Consider the following 21291-nt stretch of genomic DNA (forward strand, 5'->3'; position numbering starts at 1 on the left):
CCTCTGCCTCTCCCAGCCGGAGCCCAACCCAGGGCCGCCCAAGGATGTTTGCTGGCAGTTCGCTCCCAGGGAGTGCGCTCCTCTGCTGGCTGTGGGAGGGGGTGGGAGGGGTATGGTGGGGGTTGGGGAGGGGAGGGGGTTGGGGAGGGGTGGGGGTGACGGGGGTGGGGGGAAGCGAGGTGGGAGTGGGGCCCTCTTTTGGTTCTCAGGCGTAGTCCCAGGGAGTGTTACCTCACCTCCACGGAGCTCAGCCCTATTCCCCATCCCCCACTTTACTGCTGCGCTCCTGACTTTGAGAGTGCTCCCTGCAGCCGGCCCACCCGCCCACGCTCCCCCTACGCTCCCCCACCTCCCACACCTCGAGCACTTCTTGTGACAGCCCAGGCTGGCGTCAGGCCCAGGGGCACCCGGGCCCAGCAGGTAGCAGTGGAGGCTGAGCCCAGGCCTGCTGGGGACACCACCGGGGTTCAGGAGGCCAGAGCAAGCCCCAGGCAGTCCTTAAGGTGCAGGGCTTTTGTGACAGGCACAGCAGAAAAGTGGCCAGCCACAGATCCAAGCCCACCAGATTAGAATCTAGAGATATTTTTGAATTAGATCATCCCTGCAGGCCTAATCCTTTTTTTTTTTTTGCTTTAAATATTATTATATATATATATTAAATAATGTCAACTCTATTGTTTTCTCTCACTTTTATTTTAGGTTCGGGGTACCGTGCAGGTTCATTACATGGATAAATTGCACGTCTCTGGGGTCTGGTGTACAGATGATTTCATCAAGTAGGTGGTGAACATAGCACCTGACAGGTAGTGTTTTGATCCTCTTGCTTCTCCCAGCCCCGACCCTCACGCAGGTCCCAGTCCGTTGTTCCCCTCCCGTGTCCATGTGTGCTCATGCTTACCAGTCACTTAGAAGTGAGAACATGCAGTATTTGGGTTTCTGTTCCTGCGTACATTCACTTAGGATAATGGCCTCCAGCTGCATCCATGTTGCTGCAAAGGACATGATTCCATTCTTATTATTTTTTTTTTTTTGAGATGGAGTCTCGCTCTTACTGCCCAGGCTGGAGTGCAGTGATGCGATCTTGGCTCACTGCGACCTCTATCTCCCAGGTTCAAGCGATTCTTCAGCCTCAGCCTCCCTAGTAGCTGGGATTACAGGTACCCGCCACCACATCCAGCTAATTTTTGTGTTTTTAGTAGAGACAGGGTTTCACCACGTTGGCCAGGCTGGTCTCAAACCCTTGACTTCAGGGAATCCACGTACCTCAGCCTCCCAAAATGCTGGGATTACAGGCATGAGCCACCACACCTGGCAGATTTCATTCTTTTTGTATTATTTTTAATTGGCACATGCTATTGTACATATTTATAGGGTACAGTATGATATTTCAATACATGTGTTCAATGTAATGACCAAATCAGGGTGGTTAGCATATCCATCACTAAGAACATGTATCACTTCTTTCTGCTGGGAACATGAAAAGTCCACTCTTCCAGCTACTTGAAACTATGTGATAACTGATGTTAATTATAGTCCCTAGGCACTATAGGACACAGGAACTTCCTCCTCCTAGCTGGCTGTCCAGCTGTCTCCGTTAACCAGCCTGTGGCCCTCCCCTACTTCAGGCTTCATTCTTCTAACATTAAGCCCAATTGTCACAGTGTGAGGAGAAAAGCTTGGGATGACCAACCATGGGGGTGGGTGGCGGTGGCCAGCTGAGGTCAGCCCTGGAGGTGCTCCTGACACAGCCTGCGAGCTGCCCACAGGGACAGGCAGACGCGTGTGCCTGCCTCACGCTACTGTTGGAGTTCATTTATTCTTTATGTGTCCAAAGAACGACTTGACGTAACACTGATGGATGGCAGCCCCATGGCCCAGGTTCTGCCAATGCCTGGGGGACAGCATCTCTAAAACCACCCCAACAGTCGGGCCTTTCAGGTGCTAGGCTGTCCTGGGTCTTTTACATGGACTTTTTCATGGACTAGAGTGGGGCTTCCCAAATTGCAGTCTGGAGCCTTTTCCACCAACACAGCAGGCCCAGGAATGAAGGACACTGGTGAACGCGTTGCTTATAACCCTCACTGCAGCCTCCAGTACCCCCCTTGTTTCCTCCTCTCTCCGGCCACTGGGGCAGTTCCCTGTTGAAAAAACCTGAATCCAGAATTGCACTCTTTTTTTTTTACACCACTCTTAGCTCATACCTACAGAAATGCACTCTTGAGACATTTTGAACACAGTGTGTGGCCAAGGGCATGCTTTAAAAGAAGGGTCTTGAGGATGCTAAAATTACACATTGATTTAAAAAAATCCACTGTAAGCAAGTTTATGTCAGGAAAACATCTATTTTATTAAATGAATAGTACTCTTCTGAAAAACGGAATTTTCTACGATTTCTACAAGTGAAGCTAAGGGGCCCTGTGTCTGAACTCTATGCAGAACTCTCTCTCTCTCTGTCTCTCTCTCTCTCTCTCTCTCCTGTTTTTCTTCCTTCTTCATTTTTTCCCTTTATTGAATATTTATTGTCTAACATTTTCAAGGACACAGGACATGGCTTTTGTTCTCAGAATAGTCATAATCCAGTGTGAGCAATATGCGAAAACATAGTCAGTTAGAACATCAAGTGGCTGGCCTCTGTCTCAAAAGGCAGTCACTCTAACAGCCTGATTTGCCTTCTCCTTACTGGAACTTCAATTCCCACGAAAGCCAAGTCATAATATTGGTCAACAACCCAGTGGATACCAGGTAAACTCTCCACTAGCCAGAGCACAGAGGAGGCCCTGTAAATTGTTATAATAATTTATAGATAATATGATTGTTTACTGAGGGAGTCAAGATAATCAATTAAATAAGTTTTTAGAGATAACCACATTTAATAACATGTTTGTTATAAGGCAAGGCAGGTTAGGTTTTCTGAGAGTAGCAGAAAACTCCCAAACAGTGGCTTAAACAAGGTAGAGAATTATACAGGATTTATATGAAGAAAGCCACAAACTTGACCAGGGCGCATAAAAAAAGATTTCAGTAAACTGATGTTTCTCAATAGTCATGTTTCTTAGTGAGTAGAAGAGATATTGTGGAGATACTGAATTTAATACCTAAATCTATCATAATTTCAAACAAAATATTGCTGGGATTTTTTTGTATTTGAAAATATGAGTTCATCTGGAGAAACTGGCAAATGAAAATAAGACAATGTTGAGAAAATATTTTATGAGGGAGATATATCTTCTTAGATACTGAAATGCTTTCGAAAGCTACAATCAATCAAATGGTGTTATTGCAACAGAAATAGACTGATGACTGAAAAACTGTTAAGATGACTAAAAATCCATAAACGTGTATGCATTATATAAATATAGAAACTTATTTGTTACGTGCATATACACACATATACTTAGTTTATGATAAAGCTGGCACTTCAGACCAGTGGGTGAAGCATGGATTGTCCTGTAAATGATGGTACTGGGAAAACTGGCTAACCGCTGGAATGAATAGAGGCAAAGCCGTCAAAATATCATCAATAAAACTTAAAGGTAAGGTGCAAACTGAAAATCAGGTTTTGGGGCACACTTGTACTCTTTAACATGTAAAAAGGCTGTGTTGGTCAGCGAGGAGAGGAGCAGACAGGCAGCATGAACATGACAGACATGTCACGACAGGACTTCACACTGCTCACGGTTCCTGGGGAATCATGCCCTTTGATGACAGCAAGAAATGCAGATTTAAAATACTGAAAGAATATGTCTCTGCCTATCAGAAATAGATGTGAGTTTCCCGCCATCTTTCCACCCCACCACATGGTGTGCGTGAATGTCCTGGCTGATGCTCTCAAGAGCATCAACAATGCTGAAAAGAGAGGCAAACGCCAGGTGCTTATTAGGCCATGCTCCAAAGTCATCTTCTGGTTTCTCACTGTGATGATCAAGCATGGTTACATTGGTGAATTCGAAATCACTGATGATCACAGAGCTGGGAAGATTGTTGTGAACCTCACAGGCAGGCTAACAAGTGTGGCGTGATCAGCCCCAGATTTGATGTGCAACTCAAAGATCTAGAAAAATGGCAGAATAATCTGCTTCTGTCCCACCCGTTTGGTTTCATTGTACTGACAGCCTCAGCTGGCATCATGGACCATGAAGAAGCAAGACGAAAACACACGGGAGGGAAAATCCTGGGATTCTTTTTCTAGGGATGTAATACATATATTTACAAATAAAATGCCTCATGAAAAAAAAAGACATAAATATGATACAAAGAGTATTCTCCAACACAACTGTGAGAGTTTAAATTGACCATAACCTTTTATTTAAGCTTGATATATGTTTCAAAAACTTTATGCTAGTGGACTGAAGAGTATAACCTTTGGGTTTGGGTCTCTAGCCTAAAGTAATAAAGATTATGTACATGGATTTTCACTGCAGCATTATCTATAATAGCAAAAAACTGGAAAAGATGGAACTACTTAACTATAGAGAAATGGTCATGCTAGTTATGCCAGCTCTCTTTGATGATTAATTATGCAGCCATCATGATCAAGTTTTTTAGAAATAATGACGCAGAAAGTGACCATGCTGAAATGGAAATCAAAAGATGTAGCCATATACAGGGCAAGGGCACAGGGCAGGAGGCTGGATGTACGCTCTGATGGGCATGTGCTCACTTGGTCCTGCCTCCTGGTGAGACTGCTGGGCCTGGTGTGCCTGGCCTCCTGCTCCTCTCACCACTCCTCCTGCCATGGGATTTGGCCCATGTTAAAACCGTTTCACAGCGCCCTCTGGAGGTGCCATGGAGTCAGGTGTCTGAGTCAGGTGTCTTTGGCCGCTCACCTGGGGAGGCAAAATAGCTAGCCGTTAAGACATCGTGTGGGGCCTGGGTCTTCCACTGACATCAGCCACAGAAGTGAGGAATTCCCTTTTCATCTCCCAAGGGGAAGCCAGGCCACTTTGCGCTTCTGAGGAAGGAGGATAATTGTCCAGGTGAGAGCAGCTACTGCAAGGGTGAGGTGGGGACCCCCTCAGTGCGGATCCTCAGGTCTGAGAGGTGCTCCCTCTGCCTTCTGTCCTCCTGCTCCCCTTTCCTTTTCTCTCTACCCATTTTTTTCTTCTCACACATCTCTCCTGCTTCCACACAATCCCTAACATTTATTGCAGGCTCCCGAAGAGCCACGCCACTTTACATCTGCAACTTCATTTAATTCTCAGGAAACCCCATGAGGCCACACAATTCTTACTCCATGTACCAAGTGAGCCAGTTCAGGTGCAGAGAGGCTGCCCTTTACCCAGAGATCCTAGCATGAACCCTCTGTGCTGGGCAGGGTCTCCGGAGAAACAGCTCTGGAGTGCAGATACACAGAGAGAGATTTGTGTCAACCAATTTATGCCTGAAGTTACGATTTTTTGTATTTTTGCAATCAGACCTTGGCAACAATCTTGAGCAGTAGGATATAAATAACTCCCACAGGCTTAGTGTTCCAATAATGGAACACTAGGCATAAATGGATAAGGAGTTGGCCCATGCAATTAAGGAGGCTGGCAGGCCTAAAGCTTCAGGGTAGGCCAACAGGCTGGAGAGCTAGGAAGGGCTGATGGGGTGGCTGGAGGCTGGGGCGGCTGCTGCAGAGCCCCCTTTTGCCGGAGGGAGGTCAGTCTGTGTCTGCTCCGAACTTAGAGCATGGGACAGGGCCCACCCACGCTAAGGAGGGCAATCTGCTTTCCTCAGAGTCTGCTGGTTTAAATGTTAATCTCCTAAACAGTCCTAGCAACACCTAGAATAATGTTTGGTCACATATGTGGGCACCATACCTCTGCCAAGTCACACATAAAACCAACCATCTGAGTCTCTCCATCTGAGACTTCCTGCTAATGTTCGGAGTTACGTGGGGAACCACTATGAAGAAGAAAAATAGAGAAAGTTCACAGTCATTAAATTAACATGGTGCAGTGTGATCTGTGTGCTCTGGCCATGACCCCGGAAGGGCTTGTGAGGTCCCTTGGTGTGTCTTTCGCCTGCCACCCCTGGGCTGGCCCCTGCGCCTGTGTCCCCTGACACAGCACAGGTGTGCAGTGAGCACTGGGGGTGGGGCCGTTTTCCTCCCCGCATGAACCTGGCTGTGCTCAGAGGGAGTGAGCTGGGTTGGGCAGTTTTCTTGGGCCTCTCCAGCATCCATGGGAGGGGCTGAGTTCAAGTTCTACTGTCCAGCGCCTGCATAACTGCTCAAGGTGGCAGAGAATGGGGATAGCTCGGCCTCCTCAGGGTCCTGTCATGGACCTGCCATTGGGCCTCCCAGCACGATGGGAATTCAGCAATCCGCTGTCTTCATGCCATGATTCGTCCTGGGAAGCCCCAGAGGAAATGAGTCGCTGCATTCCTTATTTCATTCAAAAATGATGTCACACCTACCCAGACACAGGGGGACTTGTTCCTGCCTCTAGGGAGCTCCTGCACAGAGGGGACAGAAAAGGGTATGTGTAATGTGCTGAGGTAGATGGAAGCACGGGGAGGGCGGTGCACAGCGGAGGGCTGCCTGGAGGAGGTGACAGCTACCTAAGTACTGGAAGCAGCCAGGCCAGGCTGAGCATGAGGGGAAGGGGTGGGCCCAGGTGCGAAGGTGAAGACAGGTGAGAGGCCCAGTGCAGGTGAAGACAAGGCTGGGGAGCACCCAGCAGCTCACAGCACAGGAGTTGGGGCTGAGGTGGATAGAGGCAGCCCTACAGGCCTTTCCTCAGGAAGGCCTTGAGCAGAGCCCAGTGTTCAGACACGCCTCTGCAGCATGCTTGGCTCTTAGGAAGGGGATGTGGCACAGCTCAGCTCTGGCATCAGGCACTGTGGCACACTGGCAGCTGGGCACAGTTCTCACCAGCACAGTGCCTGGCACCGTAGTGTGCAATGAGAATCATGAGCAAGGTTGAGCCTCGGCACCCTGCAAGTCATTGGAGACATCTTGCCGGGTGGAAAGGTGCCTGCTCGTGCTTATGGTTCGCTTCTCCTGAATACGGTAGCTGGCAGTTATTATGAAACTCCTCAACCTGCCATAGGCCTCCCTGTGGGCAGAAGTGGGTGGAATTAGTGCGCCCCCCTCAGGTTGACACTCACGGTGGTGGTGGGTGGTTACCCCTGGACAAGCAGGGGAATGCCCTGGACCAGGAGCGCAGGCGTGTTCATCACTTCAACCTGCACAGAGCCCACGTGGAGGGAGGAGGGCTGCAACTCCATCCGCTCCGGCTGCCCGGCCCACCTGTCATTCCCCAGACATCCTGTGGACACTCACCCTCCCGGGGCCTCTGCTGCTCACCCATGTCACCCTCTCTGTGGATGAGCCATGGTTTTTGCCCTTGGGAGCTCACAGGTGCGGCAGCAGACCCAGGTGCCCACATGTCTTGGTGTGAGAGATCGTGGCTGAGGTGACCAGACTGTGGACAGGGCAGGAGTCCCCAGAGAGGCAGCTCCTTACTGAGCTTTGAAGAGTGCTCACAGAGCATTGAAAAACCCTCGGTTTTGTGAGAGATTCAAGTAAGTCTCAAACAGCATGATTCTATGTGTTTCAGTGAGTGAAGGAGACAACTTTCATGATGACAGTTTGCAAAGTGACGTGGCTTGGAGGCAGCAGGCCCCACCAGACTAGCCTCTCTCGTTTTTATTTTATCTTTTACTCTCATCTTCGACAGTTCTTATGAAATGTCCCAGTTCTATAAAAGAGTGTAAAATACATGCCATTTAAATAATAATAATAACACAGGCCTTAGAGTACCTGTCCCAGGTCAAGAGACAAGAAATTACTAATGCCTGCCATTGCCTCCCTCCTTGGCATAGGTGCCCGTGGTCTAGAGTTTTGTGTTATTAATAGGCTGGTTGGGTGTGGTGACTTATGCCTATAATCCCATCAATTTCCCAGGCTGAGGTAGGAGGATTGCTCGAGCCCTGGAGTTCAAGACCAGCCTGGGCAACAGAGTGCAACCCCATCTCTACAGAGAAAAAGCGATAACCTTATTTTTCCCAGCATGTGGGTCCCTGCCATCTGCTGCTCACTTACCCCCTTGTTTGGCTGGTGTGGGGCTGGGACCGCCCTCCCTCAGCCTGTGGCTCACTGCTTTGCTCCTGGCCGCATGCTGCAGATGATCTATGATGATGGATGTGCCTATAGGAGTCTGCTTCATTTTACCTTGTGTAGTGTTTGACAGTGGGCATTCACCAGGATTGATTTTTCTGTTCTGGTCCTGAGGAGCATGCGGGCTGTTGTCACTCATTTGCGATTATGACACAGCTGCTGTGAACGTCCCAGTACCGGCTGGCATGCGTGCACAGGGGATTCTGGAAGGTATAGTAGTTCTCGAAGTTGGTCTGGGAACACCTGGGATCCCAGACACATTCAGGGGGGCTGTGAGGTCAAAATGATTTTCATGATAATATGGACACATTATTTACCTTTTTCACTGTCATTGTCTCACAGATGTGTGTTTGGAAGGTCTGCTCAACTCAGGGACACAATATTTCCCAAGTGACCGATTCATAATGTTATAAAATCACACATGGTTAAAAGAGCCATTCAAAGTGAGACGCCCAGTGAATTTTAACCTACCTGAGTGTGACAATCCACTGGTATGGTTTTGGGTTCCACATTGCAACCAACCTTTAAGGAAGTACCACTTATCAAATTTTGATGTAAAACCTATCCAGTTATCCGAAAGGCTATTGGAAGACTCCTTTCTTGTCCAACTCTGTATCTGCACAAGGCTGAGTTTTCTTCTCATGGTCCGACCAAGCCAGATTGAATGGACGCAGTGTCTGGGTCCACAGCTCACACATTGCAAACCGCGTGGCTTCCTGGCTGTTTGGGGATGGCTGTTTTTTATTTTTGGAGACAGAGTTTTGCTCTTTCGCCCAGGCTGGAGAAAAGTGGTATGATTTCGGCTCACTGCAACTTCCGTACCCCAGGTTCAAGTGATTCTCTTGCCTTAGCCTCCCGAGTAGCTGAGATTATAGGTGCCCACCACCATGCCTCGCTAATTGTGTATTTTTAGTAGAGATGAGGTTTTGCCATGTTGGCCAGGCTGGTCTCAAACTCCTGACCTCAGGTGATCCACCTGCCTCGGCCTCCCAAAGTGCTGGATTACAGGTGTGAGCCACTGTGCCTGGCTGGGGATGGCTCTTAAATTTGCCTTTTTGATAAAAAGTGATATTGATATGTCACTAGACAGTTTCACCTGGAAGCCTTGGCACATTAATGCCAGAATTCCTGCATTGTGGCAGGATTTCAAAGGCTGCTGTATGTGCACTGGGGCCTCCAAATCTGTGAGCTCTGCATCCATAAGATTCAATTAACTGTGAGATGGAAAATATTTGGAAATAAAATTTGCCTCTGTGATGAACATGTGCAGAGTTTCCTATCATTATTCTCTAAACAATACAGTAAAGCAACTACTTACATAGCATTTACATTGTTTCAGGTATGACAGGTAATCTAGAGATGATCTGAAGCACACGGGAGGAGGTGCGTAGGTTATATGTAGATACTCTGCCATTTTATACAAGGACTTGAGCATCTGCCGATTTTGCAATCCGTGGGTCCTGGGATCAATCCCCCATGGATACCAAGAGACAACTATATTAACATTTAAGAGCCTGGACCTTGCTCCCCTCATAAAATTTCTGGTAACCACAAATGCCTCTGGCACCTTAACTTGTTTTCCTTACCTTCTTCTGTTCCAGCTATGACTTCAATGGCAGGTAGTGCGTAGATTTCACTGCCTTGGGAAAAGGGTGGTGACAAATGGATTCTGCATAATCTTCTTAATGTGACAGCTTTCCATTTCAAACAGGCAGGCACTGAGACATCAAAGCAGCCAAGCGCAGCCCTGACATTGAGCCGCCGCCGCATACTGTGAGGCTGCTGCTGTTGGCTCTGCGTGATCAGGAGAATGGAGATCAAAGGTGCTCATTATGCGGGGAGTGCTGTGCCTGCGCCTGCCTGGGTCGGGCCTGGGAGACTGTGCTGATGGTGCACTTTGGGGCAGCCCTGGGCAGGCTGGCTCAGGCTCTGGTGGTTCCTGGGGCGGGTGGTGCTCAGTGCCAGGTGACAGAGGGTTACCTGGAGATGGCTTCCTCTGGCCACTCCTGGGGCTTGAGGGCTCAAAGGTGGTTTGCCGAGTGAACTACTGGAGTGATGATGGCACTGGCCTTGGGCTAGGGGGTGCTCGTGTTTATAATCTCTCTAAGGGTCTCTCTACAGAGCCCTTGTGGCTGAGCTCTGCTGCCTCCCTAGCTCCTCTGCCCTTCCCTGGAGCTTCAGAGCCTCCTCTTGGCAGCCCTGGGCCTGCACCCTACTGCTGGGGTTCACATGGGACCCTCTCTGGTGTGGGCAGTCCTCTTCCAGTCCTGCTGTGCCCTTTTTTCTAAAAGGGTCTTTCCAGTTGGCACAAGGCCAGATAATGAGTCCTCCTGATGCTGCCACGCTACCAGCATGCTCTCAGATGCACTTTCCACCCTGGCCTGTCACAGTAAGGGCTGGGCTGCCTCACTCTCTAGTGCACTCCAGAGCCTGGAGGCTGCTGGGAGCAGAGACCATGCCTAATAAACGTGTGGTGCACAGTGGGTAAATGCACCAGCTCAGTAAACCTAGATCCCTGAGCTTCAATGATGCCTAACTCACGTGGTTAAGTAAGATAACATAAAACAGTGAATCCTAGCTGTTTTAGATCACTGACCCCTTTGAAAAATCTGATAAATGTGGTCAACATCTCCTCAGAAAACTGCATGTAGGCACAGTAGCAATTTTGTATATGTGAAACACTATCTACAATATTTATAAAATTAATCAAGGAAAAAGGGAGGATCAGAAACAAAATTAAACCCAACTTGCCCCCATGCTCAGCATCGATCACTAGGCCAGCATCCTCTCTGCTTCCTCATTGCTGTTTGGTGCCTGTTGCCTCAGAATTGCGTGGATCCTGTTACAAGATTAGAGCTCCCCTAACTGCTCTAGAGATAACAGTTTGGAAATTATGAAATGTTAGGTTTTCCCTTTGAGATATACTTGCAGGTCCTGTATAGTGAAATGACTAATGCCAGCTGGTCTGTAGGACTCCCTGATGCAAGCTGGTCTGAAAGACCCTATGAAAAGCTGATTCACCAAAGAATGCAGTTTCCATATCCTGATGACTTCATCCCTCTTACCCTGACCAATCAACAATTTCAGTTATCCAGGCCCTCACCCTCCTTATTCCACTTAAAAACCCTAGCCCAGAACTCCTTGGGGAGATGGATTTAAGTGTCTTCCTCCCATCTCCTTGCTTGGTGCCCTGTAATTATTACACTCTTTCTCTGCTGCATCCCTGCTGTCCTGGTGTATTGTCTGTTACTGTGGAGCAGGGATATTAACATGGTGGTCTTGTGACACACACTCACTGGAAGTTATCCTAATATCCTCCCCATACATTCTCTGCATAGTGAATACTTTTCCTGTATGTGCTTTTGAACTTCTTGCACATATCTTTGTTAAGATCACTGTAGCTGACAGGCAGATAGCCCTGCCTCCTCTGTGGCTTATCACAGTCCACATTTTTTTCTGACTCACAAAAGGTCTGATCAGTGGCAGAGCAGACTTGAAGATGGCCTGATCCACAGAGTCATTCAGTGATCCATTGTCAGGATGTGGATCCAATGTTCTGAGGCTGTGCAGGGCAGTGGGACCCTGGGCCTGGCCACCAAACCATCCTTCCCTCCTATTCCTCTGGGCCTGTGCTGGGAGGGGCTGCTACAAAAGTCTCTGAAATGCCTTTGAGGGCTTTTCCCTATTACCTTGGCTATCAGCATTTGCCTTACTTTTAGTCATGCACATTTTTGCAACCTGCTTGAATTCTTCCCCTGGAAATGGGCTTTTTTCCCCCTAACACTTGGCCAGGCTGCAAATTTTCCAAACTTTTATGATCAGTTTCTTTTTAAAATATAAGTTCCAATTTCAGGTTATTTCTTTGCTCACGCATATTAGCATAGGTTGTTAGAAGCAGCCAGGTAACACTTGAATACTTTGCTCCTTAGAAATGTCTTCCACCAAATACCCTAAATCATCTCTCTCAAGTTCAAGCCACAGATCCCTAGAATAGGGGCACAATGCAGACAGGCTTTTCACTAAAGCATAATAAAAGTGACCTTTACACCAGTTCCCAGTAAGTTCCTCATTTCCATCTGAGACCTCCTCAGCCTGGACTTCATTGTCCACATTACTACCAGCATTTTGGTCATAACAATTTAACCAGTCTTAAGAAAGTTGAGGACTAAGCTCTAATATTTTATCTTACCCAAATTCCTACCTAAGAAGTCTAGGGAGCCTTGCCCTACAAACCATAAATTCTCATCAGATGGGTTTTATTTTACCCTGTATATTGTGACTTGCTTTTCAATCTGACTCTGGTATAACATTATGTGACAAGGAAAAAATATTTAACCCCAAAATATATTTCCTTGCCATATCTTAAAATTGCCCTGCAAAGTCTCTTGTGAAAAAATAAATCCACATTCTATACAGAATCCCCTTCCTCCTTTGTTTCTCTTCCTTCCCAGATCCAGGAGCTAATCAACTAAGAGCCAGGCAACCTTTTACGTCCAATAAAAAACAATTTACAACCTGTTCTCTCTAAAGTCTGCTATCAAAGAGCCTCCTCTGCACAATAAAACTTGGTTTTCACAATTCTTTATCTTTAACTTGAACATTCCTTTCTATCCATCCCAGGTCTTCAGACAATCTCAACCAATTGTCAACCAGAAAATGTTTAAATTTACCTGGAGGAAAATATTCAAATATATTCTGGAAGCCCCCACTTTGAGTTGCTCTGCCTTTCTAACCAAACCAAAGTATTTCTTTCTTTCTTTTTTTTTTTTTTTGGAGACGGAGTTTCGCTCTTGTTACCCAGGCTGGAGTGCAATGGCGCGATCTCGGCTCACCGCAACCTCCGCCTCCTGGGTTCAGGCAATTCTCCTGCCTCAGCCTCCTGAGTAGCTGGGATTACAGGCATGTGCCACCATGCCCAGCTAATTTTTTGTATTTTAGTAGAGGCGGGGTTTCACCATGTTGACCTGGATGGTCTCGATCTCTTGACCTCGTGATCCACCCGCCTTGGCCTCCCAAAGTGCTGGGATTACAGGCTTGAGCCACCGCGCCCGGTTACCAATGTATTTCTTAACCGTATTTGACTGATGTGTCATGCCATCCTAAAATAAAACCAGGCTGTACCCCCACCACCTTTGGCACATGTTCTCAGTACCTCCTGAGGACTGTCACGGGCCATGGTCACTCATATTTCACTCAGAAATCTCCTCAAATATTTTCCAGAGTTTGACTTTTTTCATTAACAGTTTCAAACTTTCCCTCATCTTCCAATCTTCTTCAGAGCCCTCCAAAGTTCCAGCCTCTGCCTGTTACCAGTTTTCACATTTTTAGGAATCTTTATAGCTGTGCCTTTTCCTTTGGTACCAATTTTCTGTATTAGTCCATTCTTGCACTGCTGTAAAGAAATACCTGGCACTGGATAATTTATAAAGAAAAGAGGTTGAATTGGCTCATGGTTCTGCAGGCTGTACAGGAAGCAAGGCAGCATCAGCTTCTAGGGAGGCCTCAGGAAACTTACAATCATGGTGGAAGGTGAATGGGGAGCTGGCACCTCACATGGCTAAAGCAGGAGGAAGGCAGAAATGTTGGGGAGGTGCCACAGATTTTTAAATAACCAGATCTCATGAGAAATCAGGACAGTGCCAAGGTTGAAATCCACCACCATGATCCAATTACCTCCCCATCCAGCACTGGCAATTACAATTTGACATGAGATTTGGGTGGGGACGCAGACCCAAACCATATCACTGTCCCTTGCCCGGACCAAGGCATACATAACTTCCTCTTTCCCTGAGCATCCCATGTTCTGACAGTCCCATTATTGTGTTGTTGCCTGCAGCTCAGCGTCTGCCCTGTGCTGAGTGCTGTCCTTTAGAGGGTGACATGGTTTACTATTCACCTCCTAGGTTGGATACTAGCACAAAGTAAGTGCTCAGTAAATGCTTTTCTGAATAAGCCGTTCAGAAAAAACTGCTACAATGGGTCTGACTGTGATTAGAAGGAAGTGTGGTTCCCCTCTGCCTGTCTTAAGGCTTTTCCTTCCCCTGCTACCCATCTCTCCTCTATGTAGGTTGGGCTGTCGCTCCCCATGTCCTAACTCTGCTGTGTCCAGGACATCTTTGCAGAACTGCAGGTGGTCAGGAATGGGGGACCTCAAGAAGGACATACTAAGAGACATAGCTGGTGTGGAAGGGAGGGCCCAGGCATGGGAAGTTGTAGGCACACCCCAAAGGCCTGGGGATCCACAGAAGGTCTAAACAGGGATGATACGGTCAAATTTTCTCTCTGGAAGCCATAGGAAGTGGGATCTGAGAGACGAGAGGAGAGTCAGGTCAGGTCACTGAGCAGCATGCTCTGGATGGCCAGTGAGCTCTAGGTGCTGTGGGGATCTCAGGGGGTGAATGGGGATAAGGAATCTGGGATGGTGAGGGAGATGGACTGGTCAGCAATCTCCAGTCAGCAGAGTGGTGGTGAGAGGGCACTGGCCTATGTGTGGGCAGATGTAGGAGGGGTTCGGAAGAGGCCTGAGCAGAGGGGAGCATCAGGGTACACCTGCAAGCTTCCAGACTCACTTCCTGTGAGGCTGTACCCAGGATGACCCCTGCCATCCCAATGGGACAATGGGGAGGGAGACTGGAGTTCCATGGGAAGCTGAGGAGTTTTAGTTTTCTGAGGGACGAACACTGACCTGACCTCTCATTCTGATGCAAAGAATTCCCCATAACATGTCTACGTCAAAGGTGGTTTGGTTCCCACTTGTAGGGTAATGTTGCTGAAGGCCCTGCTTGCTCAATTCTCTTTATAAATACCTAACACTTACTGGCTTAGTCGTATTTTCTGAAATCCCAGATTGTTCCTTTAAGGATAACTCATCTCGAGAAACAAGAGCCTTTGCAGACTACCCTTCTAAGCAATATGCTTTATCCTTTAGCAGAGGAACTCCCCTGAGAAAACACAGTCAGTGGCAAAGGCCTCGGGTGGGAAGTGTTTTATTTGATGTGGTGGAATCTGATGACTGTTTCTGCTGACGGCGGCATGAAGAGCATGCTGTTATACAAAGACCAGAGCCTTTGAAGCCTGTGGACCTCCTCACATGTGAATCACGGTGTATGCTTCTCCATGGACTTTGACAACCCAGGAAGGGAAGGTTCTGTTGCCATCATTTCAGATCAGAAAGTGGAGACAGAGAAGGCCACGGATTTGGCCATATGCCACACAGCTCGTTAGTATTCTTAGAAATGGGAAGAACCGATATTTTCCAATTGCTGTCATCCTCCCAGGTCCTCAGAGCTAACGCCCTCTCACAGAATGGGGGCTAGTGATAATATGCAGGTTTATGTATTTATGCCTGTTATTCTTAAAATATTTAAAATAGACACATTAGCATAAACTCCAACAAAATTGTTAACATGAAGTTTTTGGATCTTTAGAGATACAAGGTCCAACTTGTAACCCTTGCAGCAGCTTGCAGAATGTTAGGCATAGTGACATGCAATGTGTTTTGGGTGTCGCACGAGGAACAGCAGTTGGGCCAGTTTCTGACAGCTACTCTCACCTTGATAATCTACTCAGAGCCTGGGGACTCAGAAAGTCTACATCCTTATATTCTCAAGGTTCAGTTGGGCTCAGTAAGTTCACAGGAGAGCCTGGCATCACAGACTTGCCAATTTACTGGTTCCCCATGAGGAATGCAATTACCAGCCACTCGCCTCTATCTGAGCTGTGGATTCCCTCCTTGCAGTTAAGTTACAGATGACTTCCAAAGGGTGTGACTAACTTGGTGTTTAATGACATCAAGTCAGAGGGCTGAGCTTGCCTGTCAGGCCAGACTCTTGCCAGCTCACAGAACATCACTTGCTGGAGAAGGTGTGTGAATGGCATGGCCAGCATTCATCTGTGTGACTCTTGAATGACATAAACATTTCTATAGCTTCTACTTCTGCAAAAGATAGAATAATAAGGACCAGATTTACCTCCGGTTTGATAAACGTAAAAGTATGGGACATATTATTGAAATAACGGTTGAAAAGCCATCAGACACCAGGCAATGAAGGGAAATGATCCGTGAGAACAGGTGAGCAGGTGCTGGGCCCAGTGCACACCACAGGTGGTCAAAGGAAGAGGCCAGGCCAATCTCAGCAGACTCACTGAGACAAAAAACCACAGCTGAAGTTAGGAAGTCCAAGGCAGCTGGAATTCACAGGAGAGAGAGGGGTACACAGTGAGAGCTGTGGAGGTTCGCAGAGGGTCCTCCCCCACCACTCAGCTAAGTACTCATCAGAGGATGGAAAAGAGAGAGAGAGCCATGCATAACGTTAGAGGGAGCATTCTCAATAGATTGAACAGGGTTGGAAATAGTGCCTGTTTCCCCCAGCAAGAGTAGAAAACAAATTCATAGGGCTCTGGGTACAGTACTTAGAAGGGTTTTCCTTCAGTGGAGGGTGAAATTAGCCTTAGGATAAATGCTGCTCTGATCCCACTTAGCAAAGCATAAAAGCAAGATCAAAAAGATCAAACTCAAAACAAAGTTCAAAGCTATTTACAGGAATATAAAATATATAGCATCTGACAAGTAAAATTCACGATGCATGGCACTCAATCAAAAGTTACTAGCATGCAAAAAAGAAAAAATGGCCCATAATGTCAATGAATATCAATCAACCAACAGTGATCCAGAAATGACAAATGATAGAATAGAATTGGTAGACAAGGACATCAAAGCAAGTATCAAAACAACATTTCAATATTTCATACATTTCGTATAACGGAGGAAGAGGTTGATCATGTTAACTAGATGCAAGGAAGATTTAGAAAAAATCCACATCAAACTTCTCAAGACGAAAGCCACAATGTGTGAGATAAAAAATACAGTTCGTGTCCTTTGTAGGGACGTGGATGAATCTGGAAACCATCATTCTCAGCAAACTGACACAAGAGCAGAAAATCAAACACCGCATGTTCTCACTCATAGGTGGGTGTTGAACAATAACACAGGGACACGAGGAGGGGAGCACTACACACTGGGGTCTGTTGGGGGGAAACAGGGGAGGGACAATCGGGGGTGGGAGTTGGGGAGAGATAGCATGGGGAGAAATGCCAAATATAGGTGATGGGGAGGAAGGCAGCAAATCACACTGCCACGTGTGTACCTATGCAACAATCTTGCATGTTCTTCACATGTACCCCAAAACCTAAAATGCAATTAAATAAAAAGAAATTAAAAAAATACATAGGATGGTTTAGACAATGCAGAGAAAATGATTAGGGAAGTTAAAGGAGAGGAACAAGGAGAGGAACTATCACAAAATACAAAACAGAGAAATGCAAAATAGGGAAACAAGAAGAGTAAACAAAATAGTAGTGAGTTGTGGGACAACTTTAAGTGGTTGAATAGTCAAATACACGAGTAAGTATAGTTGTAAAAGGGGAAGGAGACAGAAAACTTTATTTTAAGGAATACAGTTTTCTTCAAAATTTCCAAATTTGATAAAAATTATATCCCATAGAATCAAGAAGCTCAACAAACCCCAAGCATAAGAAATAAAATGAAAACAGCACCAAGACACATCATCATCAAGTTGCTCACATCCAGTGAAAAGGAAAAATCTTAAAACCAAATAAGTACAAAGGAATAGAGATGGGGTGACAGCAAATGTCTCATTAAAGATAATGCAATAAGAAGACAATAGAACAACATCTTTAAAGTGCTGAAAGAAAACACTCTTTACCTAGAGAAAATATCTTTCTTAATGAAATAAAGACCTTCCTCCTGCTAACACACAAAAACGGAAGGAACTGATGACCCTCAGGCTTGCCCTACCAGAAATGTGAAGGGACGGAAAGTGACACCACATGGAAATTTGTATCTACACAAAGGAATGAAGAACAATAGAAATGTTATTTAAAAGAGAGAATCAACCCTTTAAAGCAAAATGGCAGTGCACTGGGGATTTGTAAAATATGCACAGGTAAACTGTGTGATGCCAGCACAAACCCAGGAGAGAAAACACTGGTATAAGGGTCACAGACAGGGCAAATATTCCTAACCCAAGAGTCTGAAATTCAAAATGCTCCCCCGAAAATCTGAAACTTTTGGAATGCTGTCATGATGCTCAAAGGAAATGCTCATTGAAGAATTTCTGATTTCTAATTTTCAGGCAAGGGATGCTCAATCAGTAAGTATAACATTCCAAAATATTCAAAAACCTGAAAAAAACCTGAAATCTGAAACACCTCTGGTCTCAAGATTTTGGATAAGGGATACCCAATCTGTATTGCAGCTGAGGTGGCTATAATATCACTTTATTGTATAGACTGTGAACAGAAGTACAGCGTCAGCCTTAAAACAACCACTGAAATAACTCAGTAGTTGTAACTGATAATCCAATAGAAGAAATAATGTGAAAATATAAGAATTCCTTAATTAATCAAAATTGCCAAAAAAAGAAACAGAAAACAATTCACAGATTGCGTTAAGATAAATGATAATATACTAGCTTTAATGCCAACCAAATCAATAATCATATTAAATGAAACACACCTAAACTACAGCCAAATTAAAGATTAGAGATCGTTTATTTTTTGAGATGGAGTCTTGCTCTGTCACCGGGGTGGAGTGCAATGGCACAATCTCAGCTCACTGCAACTTCTGCCTCCTGGGTTCAAGTGGTTCTTCTGCCTCGGCCTCCCAAGTAGCTGGGATTACAGGCACGCACTACCATGCCCAGCTAATTTCTGTATTTTTAGTGGAGATGGGGTTTCACCATGTTGGCCGGGATGGTCTTGATCTCTTACCTCATGATTCGCCTGCCTTGGCCTCCCCAAGTGCTGGGATTACAGGCGTGAACCACTGTGCCCAGCCTTAGAGATTGTTTCAATTGGATTAAAAAACAAGCATCAATCACACAAGTATGCACACATGCACAGGCAACACTGGATCGGAGGTGAAAGAATGGAACACATTTCACACCAATGCTATTCAGGAGTCACCATCTGGATACCAAGTAAGGTGGATTTCAGAGCAAAAATGTTACCACAGACAGAGAAGGTCATAATGAGAAAGGGGTCAATCAATCACCACATAACTATTGTAAACGGTTATCCACTGGATAACACAGCTTCAAAATACATGCAACAAAAACTCAGAAACCTGCAAGGGGAAATGGATACATCCAAAAATACAGTTAGAGAATTCAACACTCTTCTCTAAATAATTATTGAGAATAACTACACAGGACCAGATGTAGTGGCTCATGTCTGTAAACCCAGCACTTTGGGAGGCCAAGGTGGTCATATTGCTTAAGCCCAGGAGTTTGAGACCGGCCTGGGCAACATGGTGAGGCATTGTCTCAAAAAAAAAAAAAAAAAAAAAAAAATTCCTGGGCCTGGTGGTGCATTCCTGTGGTTTTACCTATTTGGAATTCTGAGGTGGGAGAATCACTTGAGCCAGGAGTTCAAGTTTATGGAGCTATGATTGCACCACTGCACTCCAGCCTGGGCAACATACAGAGAAAATAAGTAGATGGAAAATCATTAAGAATACAGATACAAAACTAGAAACCATAGGTGACCAAATTGACATTTATAGAGCCCTCCTGTGTAGCAGAATGCACATTTTTTCAAGTGCATGTGAAACATTTACCAACATGAAGTATTATCTGGGCGACAGAATCAGTTTTAGTAAATGTGAAAGGGTTTCTGTCACAGTGAGCATGTTCTCTGACCAAAATGGAATTAAATTAGGAATCAGTAAGTAATAGAAAGATATCTGGAAAATCCTCAAGTGTTTGGAAATTAAATAATGCACATCTAAATGACTCACGGGTCAAAACAAATCCAAAGGAACATCAGAAAGAATTTTAAACTGAATGAAAGTGGAAAGGCATTATAAAGCTGTAGTAATAAAATGGAAACATAGATGAATAGTCATCAATGAAATACTGCAGAAAATCAAGAGACAAATGTATGTATGAACAACTGATTTTGATGAAGTCATGAAGGAAAGACAGTGGAGGTAGTCTTTGTAAAAAATGGTTATGAAGATGTAAGCAAATGGTCCAAAAATCTCAGCAGAGATATCACCAAAGAGGATATGTGAATGGCTCTTACACACATGGAAAGTGCTCAACGTTATTGGTCATTAAAGAAATGCAAATTAAGCTCACAGTTACGTATAGCCAATTAGAGTCCTGAGAATGAGAAGGAAGTGGGAGTGGGCAGGGTGGACTGGGCTTGGGACTGGCGACTTGTCTCCCTCACTGTCTCTCGCTCCATCTCTCTCTCCGTCTCACTTCCACTCACTCCATCTCCCAGTCTCTCTCATTCTCTCACTCACTGCCTCACTCCGTGTCTCCTTCTCTCTCCCACTCATTCTCTTTCTTTCTCACTCTCCCTCTGCCTCTCTCCCTCTCTGTCTTGTGCACACATTGACAAACGGTGCCTGAGTGCTCGCTGATAACCTACAGGCCATATTGGCAGCTGGCATACTGCTCGCCTGGGGAGGCCTTAGGCTCTCTGGTTTGCATCCTGTGTCTGAGTGAAGCATCTTATTCTGAGTCCCACAGATCTTGTGAGTTTCCTCAAACTGCTGAAGTACAGATTCGTAGGTAACCCCGCCGGGTGCAGTGGCTCACATCTGTAATCCCAGCACTTGGGGAGGGTGAGGTGGGCGGACCACGAGATCAGGAGTTTGAGACAGCCTGGCCAGCATAGTGAAACCCCATCTCTGCTAAAAATAGAAAAATCAGCTGGGTGTGGTGGCGCGTGCCTGTAGTGCCAGCTACTCAGGAGGCTGAGGCAGGAGAATGGCTTGAACCCGGGAGGCCAAGGTTGCAGTGGGCCAAGATCATGCCTCGGCACTCCAGCCTGGGCAATGAGTGAGACTGTCTCAAAACAAACAAGCAAACCCGTCACCCACTGACACTGAAAAGGACATTGATTTGTTAATGTGTTTCTAAATCATGAAGCTTTGCTGCTTGTCTTGCATGCAGAAGCTTTTAGCCTGGGTGTTGCTGTTCATGGCCAACAACCGAACCCCTGCAGTGGACCCTGCAGTGAAGAGAACAGCTCCAGCGTGAGTCCTCCCCTTCCTTCTCAGCTCTTCGAGATATTCCTTCCGCCTGTGGCCGACTGTGGAGCATGCCTCTCTCCTGACATGTCTTCGTCAGATGATCCTCACATTTGGTGTCCAG

The 21291-nt window shown here is 46.1% G+C and overlaps 1 pseudogene; it reads left to right on the forward strand.

The window, feature by feature from the left end:
* Window positions 1-3797: 3797 nt before the first annotated feature.
* Window positions 3798-4189, forward strand: LOC120368108 (small ribosomal subunit protein uS8-like; annotated as a pseudogene).
* Window positions 4190-21291: the final 17102 nt, after the last annotated feature.

This window comes from Saimiri boliviensis, chromosome 5 (assembly GCF_048565385.1).
Source record: "Saimiri boliviensis isolate mSaiBol1 chromosome 5, mSaiBol1.pri, whole genome shotgun sequence".
Taxonomy (NCBI): Eukaryota; Metazoa; Chordata; class Mammalia; order Primates; family Cebidae; genus Saimiri; species Saimiri boliviensis.